Below are 12,818 nucleotides of genomic sequence, written 5' to 3' on the forward strand. Positions count from 1 at the left end.
ACTCCCTCGAAGAAGTGCAGTAAATTTGTCAAGGAAGATCTTCCTTTGCTGAAGCCGTGCTGGGGAATTTTATAATGGGGTGCCTGGTTTAAGAGGGCACCTACCTATAATTGCTATGTTATAAGGACATATAGGCATCTCCCATCCTATAGGAGGGGCATTAAACAACCTGGGCCAATCAGAGCTTTAGGCCCCTCCTAGATGTATGACAGGATGTACTGGGGAGGGGAAGGCCTACCATTTTGAAGAGGCAGGTCTGCTGGCCGGAGGGAGTAGGCATCCCTCCAGCCAACCATCATAAACAAGGTAAGGGGGAAGGGTGGGGGTGTTGGGGAGATTGTGTGGCGGTGAGAATGGGCATCTCTCCTGCTGCAAGGGCGGTATCGGGGGGGGGCATTGCTTGGCGGTAGGAGGGAGTGGGCATCTCTCCCGCTGTCATGGGGGGGGTTGCTAACTTCGGCAACGGGAGGGAGAGGACATCTCTCCTACTGATATTTGATCTGGGGTTTTTTGTGTGCGTTTATTCTGCGCATGTGCCTGTCGCTATCACCAGTGATGGGCATATGCAAATTTAGCGAACCTTCGCTACTCTCCATCAACCTTATTTTATGGAGAATGACTCACCTTTTTGAAATTGCTAGAATAACGGCTGCAACAGCGGCCCATCGGCTTTTACCGTGAAGTTTTGAGAATCTAGCCCCGAGTCCGAGAAGTCGAAGAACTACAACATGTTGCTACTTGAGCTACTGGGCTGGATGGATCATTGGCTATTCTTATGTCCTTATTTTTCTGTTTCTCATTCTTGCTCTTTATCTCTTCTCAAACTTCATCATATGATGTCCTTTAGAATTGCCTTGTATTTTCTATCAAATCTTTAAGAAGTAGGTTATATTAATCCAATTGTGTACATGGGAACTCACATCTCATCTATCACTGAAGTCTACAGAGGCTGCCGATGTGTTTGTCTTTCACTCCTCATGTTCACCTCTTCCCTGTTTTCATTTTGGTTACAGCTGCCTGCAGTGCACACGTTGTGGACACCAGTGGTGAGTACACACGCAGTGTTAAGCATTTCAGTGTCATTTTCCAAGGGACATGTACTTCTGAAATGTGGACAACTGTGAATTTAGTATCACTAAACTACTGTATTGTGGCTTAGAGAGAGAGAGTAGGACCAAAGGATCTTTTCTTTTCTCTCCATCCCCTGCCCTGAAGATCTGTATGGAGAGGCTATTTATTAATGACCTGGAAAAAGAAGCAAAGATTAGTCAAAGTTAGCTGTGAGGAATTGCAGGAGGGACTTTATGAGTCTGGGGAACTGAATAAGCAGCAGATGCATTTAATATGGAGAAGTGAAAGTGATGACATCAGGAACATAGAAACTTTTGAAAAAGATGGCAGATGAAGACCACATGGTCATCCACACCAGCTCCTTTCTCTTCCTCTCCCCCCGCTATTCGGCTGCCAGCGGTCAGCATTTTTCTAAACACATACCATTGTCGGCTAAATTATAGTATGCCAGGCTATGTCCAGGCACAAACACTGAATATATGGGCACAGTTCTGGGTGGTCCGGCTGATATTCAGCTTGACCCACATAAAAGTTAAGCAGGTCCCAGCTGAATATTGGGCCAAGGCCCACATAAGTATTTTCACCTTTAAACCCTCCCATCCCCCACTAGAGAATTGGATATAGGGAGTGCACTAGATGTGGTGCAAAGCCTTTGACAGTGTTCCACAGATGTCTAATAAATAAACTGAGTGCCCTTGGGATAGATTGAGTGGAAGGCGACAGAGGGTAGTGGTCAATGGAGATCGCTCTGAGGAAAGGGATGTTACCAGTGGTGTGCCTGTTCTTTTTAACATATTTATAAATGATATTGCTGAAGGGTTCTCGGGTAAGATTTGCCTCTTTGCGGGTGATACTAAAATCTGCAATAGAGTAGACACGCCAGATGGTGTGAATAACATGAAAGACCTGGCGAAGCTTGAAGAATGGTCTGAAATTTGGCAGCTAAAATTTAATGCTAAAAATTGCAAGGTCATACATTTGGTCTGCAAAAACCCGAGGGAACAGTACAGTTTAGGGAGTGAAGACTTGCAGGACTTGAGAGTGATAGTATGTGATGATCTAAAGATTGTTCAACAAGTTGAAAAGGTGATGGCGAAAGCTAGAAGGATGCTAATTTGCTTAGGGAGAGGTATGGCCAGTAGGAAAATGGAGGTATTGATGCCCCTGTATAAGACTCTGGTGAGACCTCATTTAGAATATTGTATACAATTCTGGATACCACACTCTCAATAAGATATAAAAAGGATGGAGTTGGTCCAGAGCAGTGGTCTCAAACCCTTTGCAGAGCCACATTTTGGATTTGTAGGTACTTGGAGGGCCTCAGAAAAAAATAGCTATTGTCTTATTAAAGAAATGTCAATTTTGCATGAGGTAAAACTCTTCATAGTTTATAAATCTTTCCTTTTGGCTAAATCTTAATAATAATATTGTCATTTATGGCTAAAGAGATATATGATCAAGAAATTGTTTTATTTTACTTTTGTGATTATGATAAACATACCGAGGGCCTCAAATTAGTACCTTGCGGGCCACGAGTTTGAGACCACTGGTCCAGAGGAAGGCTACTAAAATGGTATGTGATCTTTATCATAAAGCATATGGGGATAGATAAGTCCAGCTCCTAAACCAGGGGTGTCAAAGTCCTTCCTCGAGGGCAGCAATCCAGTCGAGTTTTCAGCATTTCCCCAATGAATATGCATGAGATCTACTAGCATACAATGAAAGCAGTACATGCAAATATATCTCATGCATATTCATTGGGGAAAACCGGACTGGATTGCGGCCCTCGAGGAGGGACTTTGACACCCCTGCCCTAAACTGTATCAGACCCAAGTTTAAATCAATCAAAACAAAAACCTCGGAAGTCTCCAGCTGCTGCAAGCAGTGCTGGGGCCAGGAGACTTGTTTCAAGTTTGCCTTAGTAAAGCACAAATATCAGCTTTCCAAAATTCCCTCCCAGACAGTGGCAAACTTCTCCTTCTTAAGGCAAGACTCAGCTTCCTAGAAAACTGGCTGTCAAGTGGAAAAGCAAGTTCTTACAGCCAGGCAGCTGCAACGCACAACCAACACCCCCCCCACACACACACACACAGTTTCTTTCTAAGGTACCAGACTGTGCTCCACCCCCACACATAGAGTCCAAAATCAAACAATGGAGGTTTTCAAACACTGGGTCCTTAATTCTGCCCCCACATATATCACAGTCCAGGCAGCAGATGAGAAAAAAAGAAAAACATATCCCCAAAATAAGTAGTAGCAAAAAAGTCTTAGTCCAAAGTGTCCCAAAACTCAGCACTGCCATTAGTACTGCTTGACAGCCAAACCCACATCCATTAATTCAGGTGCTGCAAACAGTTCCTCTGAAGCCCGCTCCCCTTGAAGCTCTATCGGCTCTTCCTGGGCTGGTGCTGCCAACTCTGGGGTTGACCTGGCTTCCTCTACTTCCATCTGCAACCTCTTCCTTGGGGAGAGACCTGTGCCTTCTCCCTAACCTCTCTAACAGCCTAGAGAAATCTACTGGCTTTTCAGTGTGAGAGCCACATCCTGACCTAGCTGAGCCTGCTCTCACCTGGGTCTCTCTCTGGCTCCCCCGGTGAATATTAGGAAAATGACGGGGACCATGGCAGACACCAAGCCTGACTGGTCACAATTCCAGCAACTTGAATAGTTTTAGATTTACATATTTATTTTCTCTTTCAGAGGACACATCTTTACCTGAATCAAAGACAGAAGCAGATCACACTGTAGAGAAGACATTACCAACAACCCAGTCTGCTTTACACACAACATCTCCGTCTGATTCACATCAAACAACCCAAAGTAGTCCTCAGCCAGCAACCCCGACTAATCCACACCTAGCAACACAGACTGGTTCGCACCCAGTAGCCCAGACTAGTCCGCATCCAGCAACCACACATGGTCCGCACTCAGCAACCACACCTGCTCAGCATCCAGCAATCACACCTGCTCCGCATCCAGCAACCACACCTGCTCCACATCCAGCAACCATACCTGCTCCGCATCCAGCAATCACACCTGCTCTGCATCCAGCAATCACACCTGCTCCGCATCCAGCAATCACACCTGCTCCGCATCCAGCAACCACACCTGGTGGTCCACATGCAACTAACAGTAAGTATCATAATATGCTTCTCTTTCTCTTTCAGTTCTACTGTAGATTCCTGTCATTCAGGAGATGGAATTATTCTCTTTACCACAGCCCCAGAAAGTAAAAGATAACATATGTTTATGTTTATTAAAATCTTTATATGCTGCAAATTCATCCTCCTAGAAAACGACAAAATACCAACCATAACCAACATTGAAATCAACGCAATCATAGAAACATAGAAATAGACGGCAGATAAGGGCCACGGCCCATCAAGTCTGCCCACTCCAGTGATCCTCGCTATTTAAGAGGGTGGGTAAATAGTGTGGGCAGACTTGATGGGCTATGGCCCTTATCTGCCGTCATCTTTCTATGTTTCTATGTTTCTATCTATCTTTGCGGATAGATCTCACATGTCTATCCCATCTGGCCTTAAAATCCGCCACACTGGTGGCCTCAATAACCCGAAGTGGAAGACTATTCCAGCGATCAACCACCCTTTCAGTGAAGAAGAACTTCCTAGTGTCACTGTGCACTACCCCATACAAACCATCCTAAAACTGCTAGGAATAACTATCGACAGATGCTGCACCATACAACCGCAAATCAATAAAACAATACAAAAGTCATTCTTAGTCATGAGAAACTTAAGACAAGTTCGGAAATTCTTCGAGAAAACACAATTCCAGCTCATAGTTCAGTCCTTAATACTAGGCCTACTTGACTACTGTAATATCCTCTACCTCCCATGCCCTACAACCATAACAAAACAACTACAAACTATCCAAAACACAGCACTAAGACTCATCTACTCATTAAAGAAACATGACCACATTACAGAAGCATATCTCCAATCGCATTGGCTTCCGTTCCCAGCAAGAATACAATTTAAATTCTACTGTCTACTATTTAAGACTTTATACGGAGACAGTCCAAACTACCTGAATAACTGCCTCATCTACAACACCTCAACCAGACATAGGAAAACTCACGCCCTATTCTCATACTCCCCCAATTAAGGAGGTCAAATGGAAAAAACTATATGATGGCCTCCTGGCCACTCAAGCAGCCAAACTAGACAACCAAATCGCCAATCTACTGATGGCATCCCTCGACTACAAGACTTTTAGAAAAGAAATAAAGACCATACTCTTCAAGAAAACCCTGAAAAAAGAAATAATACCGCAAGTTCCAAACTCCACCTCTCACTAAAGCCAACTACCCCAAACAAATAACATACCCATTTCTTACTCTCTTTGAGAATGACCAATTTTTATTTTTTTTTTGTAAGTTCTTGTTGTAATACATCCTGGATAATTCTTTTGTAATCTGCCTTGAACTACAAGGTAATGGCGGAATAGAAATCCCTAATGTAATGTAATAAACAGCCAAAAAAGGATCAAAGTGGTTTATAATATAATTCAAACAAAATTATGAAAAGAACTCCAGTTAAATAGAAAAGAAAACCCCCCATTTCTAATACATAAGACGTATTGTTTTCAAGGCCATCCACCAAGGGATCCCAGATTATTTGTCACAGGCTATGGCATTGCGATCTGAGAGTTTCTCAGCAGCGCACTAGGTCCTCCGCGAACTCTTTCCTAGGAGTAACACTGTGGAATAAGTTGACTGGCCCACCAAAAGCTCTTGTTTAAGAAACTTCTGAAAACTACATTTCAAGAAATGCTTTTTTCCAGGATTATGAATTTCTCTGCATTGATACACTGTTGAGTGCTGTAAAATAAGGCTGATATGAAGGACCTGCTAGTTCTATCATATGTGTTGGATGTCTTTTATTTTCTAGGATTGTTTTAGTTATAGGCGGTTAAGAAATCTTTTAAATGAATAAATAAAATAAAAATGGAAAATAGAAGAGTATATAAATGCAGATTGAAGTCCCAAATTCACATCCCGTTAGTTTAAAAAGGCCAATTGAAAATAATGTGTCTTTAGAAGTCTTTTAAAATTTTGGAAATATTCTTCCTTGCTCAATTCTACAGGCAAACTATTCCGTAAAATTGGAATTAAAAAAAGTGCACAATTTCTGGTTGATGCCAGATGGGCCTTTAGAATATGGGGTACAAGTACTCTGTTTTTGTTCAATGATCTTAATAATCACTTTGACGCATAAAATAACACTAAGGGCTGCTTTCACTAAGCTTTAACGCGCTACACGCTAACGCCGGCGTTAATTCTAGCCGCATAGCGCGGGGTGAGCACGCGCTAAAAACGCTAGTGCACCTAAGTTAGATGGTTGTATCTCAAATAATGCTCTATGTGCCAACATCAAAATCTTAACATATGCCAAAAGCGCAAACTCATCCATCACTAGCACCGTCAGACCCTGGCAATTCATTTCTACCATAAATATTTCTCAGTCATGTAATGTATCATTTCTATGTTTTCAGTTCCTCATAAGTTTTAAAGCAGATTTCACCAAACATGAAGCAGAAGACAGAAATGATAAGAAATACGTAAACAACAAGAGGGACCTGATCAAAAAGAAAATACGCCTAAAAACCTACCTAAATCGGCACTTGGACGATCATAAAGACAGGTCGTCCAAGTACCGATAATCGAACAGGGTTTTAGACTGAGGGGACATGATCGAAATATTCAAGATAATGAAGGGAATAGACTTGGTAGATAAAGACAGGTTGTTCACTCTCTCCAAGGTAGAGAGACCGAGAGGGCATTCTCTAAAGTTGAAAGGGGATAGATTCCGTACAAACGTAAGGAAGTTCTTCTTCACCCAGAGAGTGGTGAAAAACTGGAATGCTCTTCCGGAGGCTGTTATAGGGGAAAACACCCTCCAGGGATTCAAGACAAAGTTAGACAAGTTCCTGCTGAACCAGAACGTACGCAGGTGAGGCTAGACTCAGTCAGGGCACTGGTCTTTGACCTAAGGGCCGCCGCGTGAGTGGACTGCTGGGCACAATGGACCACTGGTCTGACCCAGCAGCAGCAATTCTTATGTTCACTACCTCTGTGCGCCCAGAACGAAAAGGGGCGTTTTTGGAGGAGTGGATAAGGCGGGAGGTGGGCCAACCTAGACTTAGTGGTACTGCAGCGATAATCGAAAGTTTAACAGATTGCCTGGACGGAACTTATACATTTTGACTTAGACCAAGCCAAAACAGGTATAAGTTCCGGATCGGGCCGCCGAGCTAATCGCAGCTGCCATGATCAGTTCAGTGGCCCAGGCAACCCATTCCCCCCTCTCTGCCACGATTGTGGCAGGAGGGATGCCCAGTCCCTCCTGCCCAAACCCACCATGACCCCCCACAAGCATCGCCGGCAGGAGAGATCCAATCTCTCCTGCTACACCTGCCGTGACCCCCCCACACCGAATGATCGTGGCAGGAGGGATGCCCAGTCCCTCCTGCCTGGCACCCCCCACCAACCCCAACGGTAGCCCACCCAGACCCCCCAAGACCACCCCCACTCAGACACCCCTATCCCCACTCAGACCCCCCTAACCATTTTTAGATGGCTGGCCGGATGGCTCCTCTCTGCATCCAGCTGGCAGGTTCGCCTTCGCTGGAATGGCGAGCCTGTCCCTTCTTGGTGCATCTTGGAATTCACCGGGGAGAAGCCTTGGATTCCGATAGGCCAGATCCCCTAGGCCCCTCCTATGGGGCGTAGCCTAGGGGGATCTGGCCAATCAGAATCTCAGGCCACTCCCAGCACATCCCAGAATGCACTGGGTGAAGGGTCTAAGATTCCGGTTGGTCCAGGTGTCTAATCAGGGCCTTAGGCTCCTCCCCGGTGCATTCCAAGATGCATCGGGAAGGGGCAGGCCTGCCTTCACACACTTCTCACCGAGCCTGTAGAGCAAAAGAACCTAGCACAGAAGTCATCAAATTTAGCGACCTTTAATCCAAAGCCACTGCCTTCTTCAAGAGAATTAAAATACAGCCATTAACTCTAACCCCCATCCAGTTTGCAACCTCTTCCACTTACTCCTATGCCCTTCTTTGTTTTTGTCCTCCTTGTCTCTACCATCTCTACCACTACGAATGTGACCCCCCTGAAAAATTCCTCTGCCATAAAGACAGTCAGTGAATTTTTCAGGAGGTCACTAAGTGGTGAACAAGGCTAGCAAGTCTAGTGGGAGGTGTAGGAGGTCCCTTTTTCCCTGAGCAGAGTGGAGAGGATATAAAAGGGAAGTTCAGAGGAACTTCCAGGATTTTGGTTTATCTCATTTCTCCTGCCAAAGCCTAAGCACCAAGGGAGACTCCTGTGGTTCCTGGGAGGGGACAGAGATGGAGTAAGCTTGGACTTCAAAGAGTGAGCAAAAGATTTGAGGGCTTGGTTATCCTATTTTCCTGCCAAGGCCGTGTGCACTGAAGGAGACCCTTTCTTGTCACTGAGGGGAGGATAGAGAGGAAACAGTCACTCTAAATGGAGTGCAAGAAGAAGAGAGTGAAGTGAACCATTACAGAATGTCTTTTGGACCTGCTGACCATCTGATGAATTGAAAATAGTTTGCAACCCATTGAATCAAGTTGAATAAACGAGTTCCAGTTTATTAATTGCAACTTTGGACTCAAGCTGTGGTTTGTGCAAGCTAATAGTGAGAGACTAAGACCCATATTCTCAAAAATAAAATCAGCATTTAACGCAGTCGCTAAACTGGTTTCCAGCGGTTTAGCCTGCATGCATTTTAGTGGCGGATTATCAAAACAGCTTATGGTGGTCTTTTGCGAGCTTTCTAGCAGTCTCCCACACTGCCATGCAAATGGGCTCTTCAGTATTAAAACGAGCACTCCGGTGGATTCTTTAACATAGCAGAAACATTCTCCAAGAGCGGCATCAGCTTATGGTGACAAAAAACAGCAACTGGTCTGGGAGTGCCGGTACAATGACAGCACTGTGAAAAACACATCTATGGCATGTGTTTTGAAAAAAAATTAAAAATCTCAATTTGAAATTCAGTAATTTGTTACAGATTTTTTGCCTATTCAAGAAAATAGTGATTTTTCTCCGGGTATGACTAATGTTACTTTTACACATTGGGCAAATAAAGGGGTTACATTTATTGCTCAACTTTTAGATGAGTCTGGGAGATTACGTAGATTTCCAGAAATTTCCTTAATTGTTGGAAGTGGTCCAGGGGCATTGTATGGATATATGCAAGTACATAAGAGGGAGTTTTTCATTGGGTGTACACGAAAGGATTTTAAATTTTTTTAATGAATGTAATGATGTTCCTATTTCTGTATCTTTATTACATAAATTGTGGTGGAGCTTGATTCCAAATAGAACATATGAGAATATTATGCAAAAATGGCGTGATGAATTGGGAATTCAATTATCACTTCAAGATTTCAGTCAAGCTATTCATCGTTTGTCCAAAATTATTACAGGATATATTTGGAGAGAATGTACATATAGAGTTTTGCATAGGGCGTATTTTTCACAAGTACAAACATTTCATGCAGGATTAGTTAATTCTCCTATTTGTATCAAATGTGAGAAAGATTCTAATACTTTATCTCATACATTTTGGAAATGTCATCTGGTTAAATCTTTCTGGTCTGCCATCCTATTATTTTTAGGGTCATTATGGAATTGTCAATTGGTTGAATCTCCAAAAGGAGTGTTATTCGGTAAAGCAGCAGCTTGTGGGGTTTTTGGACAGGAAAGATGTATTCTTTTTCAAAATGTGGCTATTATTTAACTAGGGTTACATTATTGTGCTGTTCTTTTTCAAAAAGCATGTATGATTGGTCATAAATGCATATTGCAATATTGGTTACAAAAAGATCCTCCAAGTTATTGGCATTGGAGGAATCAATTCCATCGTTTAATTTTATTTGAGGTTTTGGAGGTTCGTAAATTTCCTAAAAGAACATGTTTATTTTTAAAAATTTGGGACCCTTATATACAAAAATTATCCTTTTTTTTAAATTCTTTATTCATTTTTAATCTTACATCAAGTGTACAAATAATAAAACATTTGAAATTAAATACATCACTTGAAAGCAAGAAGTATGATTCTTAATACTTTATATTAAATTTAAGTAAATGTTTTTAGTATTTTTATTTATTAGGTATTTCATGTCACCTTTCATTCTAGGGTAGGGGGGAAATAGGAATGATGATTTTAACTTATGTTAAATTACTTGAAATGTATTTCTGTTTAATTCATTTATTATAATATATAATAATATTAAAAAACAATCTAAAGTATAAAAGGGGGAAAGATAAGGGGTTAAGGGGGATATAGGAAAAAATAGATTAGGTATATAGAAATATATTTTGGAGGAATGATAAAATATGTATGCAAATGTTTTATTATGAATTTAATTGTAATGAATATTTCTTTGTATCATATTATTGTATATTTATTTGATTCCTTCAATAAAATGTTATGAAATTCAGCAGGAGATGCCCTCTCTCTCCTGCTGTGTTGCCGCCAACCCACACCAATTCCCCTTGGCAGCGGGAGAGCTTCATACGCTTTCCTGCCCAACCGACACCCCCCTCTGCAGAGGAAGAGATGCCCAATCTCTCCCGCTGCCAGCCAACACTCCCCCAACTCCCCTTGGAAGCGGGACAGTTGCCCGTGCTCTCCCACCACCATGCAACCCCTCCCCTTGCCTCCGACCCCCTCCCTCTCCCCTTACCTTATTTTCAGATGGCTGGCTGCAGGGATGCCTACTCCCTCCGACCAGCAGGCCCGCCTCTTCAAAATGGCCTTCCCCTCCCCAGTGCATCCTGGGATCCACTGGGAAGTGGCCTGAGGCTCTGATTGGCCCAGGTTGTTTAAGGCTCCTCCTATAATAATAATTTTATTTTTCTATACCACCAACACCCAAAGAGTTCTAGGCGGTTCACAAAGTAAGAAGACTAAATAATTCATTGATGAAACAGTACACATAGGAAGCCACAATACAATATATTGTTTTATAAAACTATAGTATGAATACTATGCTTATAATCATCGATCAAGTAACAAATTTTTTGAACAAATAGGCCTTATGTGTCTGGGCCAGTCAAAGCCTTAGTCCCCTCCCCAGATGCAACCAGGCTTTGATTGGTCCAGACGCCTAAGGCCCTTAGGAGGGGGCCTTAAACAACCTGGACCAGTCAGAGCCTCAGATCTCTCACCGGCACATCCCAGGATGCATCGGGGTGGGGAAGGCCGGCCATTTTGAAGAGGCGGGCCTGCTGGCTAGAAAGAGTAGGCATCCCTCCGGTCAGCCATCTGAAAATAAGGTAAGGGGGAGAGGGCGGGGGAGTTGGGGGATTGTTGGTTGGCGGCGGGGAAGATTGGGCATCTCTCCCATTGCAGGGGGGGGGCTGTGTCTGTTGGGTGGAAGAGTGTGGGCAACTATCCCACTGCCGAGGGGAGTGGGGGGATGTTGGTTAGCAGTGGGCGAGATTGGGCATTTGTCCCGCTGTTGTGATTTTTTTAACTGTTTATTCTGTGCATGTGACCATCACTATAACTAGTGATGGGCACATGCTAATTTAGCGAGTCTTTGCTACTCTCCACCAACCTCATTCGCATGAGTGGGGTTTTTTAATCGCTACTATAATGGCTGCGATAGCAGCCCGTTGTTTTTTTTCACCTCCTCTGGCCTACTGGAGTTATCCGGCCCTGACCTATGCTGAAGCTCAGAAAGAACTGTGAGACTATGAGTGTCTGTGAGTAAGAGAAAAATGAGCCCTGGTTGCGGGTCTCTGACACGATGAGCTGGCAGGAGCCTGTGGTGTGGCCGTGTGATGGGGCCAGGGCTACACAAATACTTTACCGTCCCAGAAAAAGGATAGCATTTCATCAGAGGAGTGAAAATATGTACCAAAAACCTTCCATGCCTTCTTTGCACCTGATTCCATACAAATAAACCCACACTGTATAGGTTGCCACATTTTCAAAGGGAAATTCTGAGGCATTTCCACCCCTTCTTACATGATCAAAGCATGCAGGAGTTCATAAGAATTTGTTGTATACTGTCTACTGAATTCATTGCTTCTTCAATGTAACTATGCCGCTGATTGTCCAGCTCTTCTTATTGTAAACCGCCTCAAACTACCATGGCTTTGGCGGTATATAAGAAATAAATTATTCTTATTATTAAGATAATAATGAACAGCTCAAAGAAGCAAAAAGTTTGCAGACAGGAGTCAGGACTACTAGCCCTTAGCTTTTCAGATTGTTTCATAAAATAGCCCAGTCCTGGAGCAGACTCAGGTGAAACCAGTTCCCACATTCACAAATGCTTATTTCTGGGGAATTCTGCATTATTTGCAGTGTTTTTGCACAGAAATTCTCCCGTCTTTTCCATGCAGTATTTGGACCTTTCATTCTTTCACCTTCCCTTCCCAACTCTCACTATATTACTCCTTCCCCATGGCACATTTTGAGCTTCTTCTGACTCCCTTCACAGTCTCCGTTTTCCCACTGTTTCAGTTAACTCCAGGGATGAAGGGAGGCCAGTAGAGGAGGAATTGGCAGCTGTTCACCTCCTCCTCTTGTGATCTCTGTGTGGGGGAAGGGAGCACAATTAAGCAGAATTTGCCCAGGAGTAACTCATGCACGCCTGCACCTGCTCTGAGCCTGGGAATGCCTGTCTGCATGTTCGTTTTGAGCCTCACATACAGAATTCCTTGTTGGATTACTGAAGCC

At 43.4% G+C, this 12,818-nt stretch overlaps 1 protein-coding gene across 1 annotated transcript in view; it reads left to right on the forward strand.

Moving 5' to 3' along the window:
* The window catches only part of SYNGR2 (synaptogyrin 2), a 41,157-nt gene that overhangs the window by 6,950 nt on the left and 21,389 nt on the right, over positions 1–12,818 (forward strand). Inside the window, 2 exon segments of the mRNA XM_033960507.1 lie at positions 1,014–1,046; positions 3,772–4,203. The gene's annotated coding sequence lies outside the window, so the exon portion shown is untranslated.

The sequence above is a fragment of the Geotrypetes seraphini genome, chromosome 10 (genome assembly GCF_902459505.1).
Source record: "Geotrypetes seraphini chromosome 10, aGeoSer1.1, whole genome shotgun sequence".
Taxonomy (NCBI): Eukaryota; Metazoa; Chordata; class Amphibia; order Gymnophiona; family Dermophiidae; genus Geotrypetes; species Geotrypetes seraphini.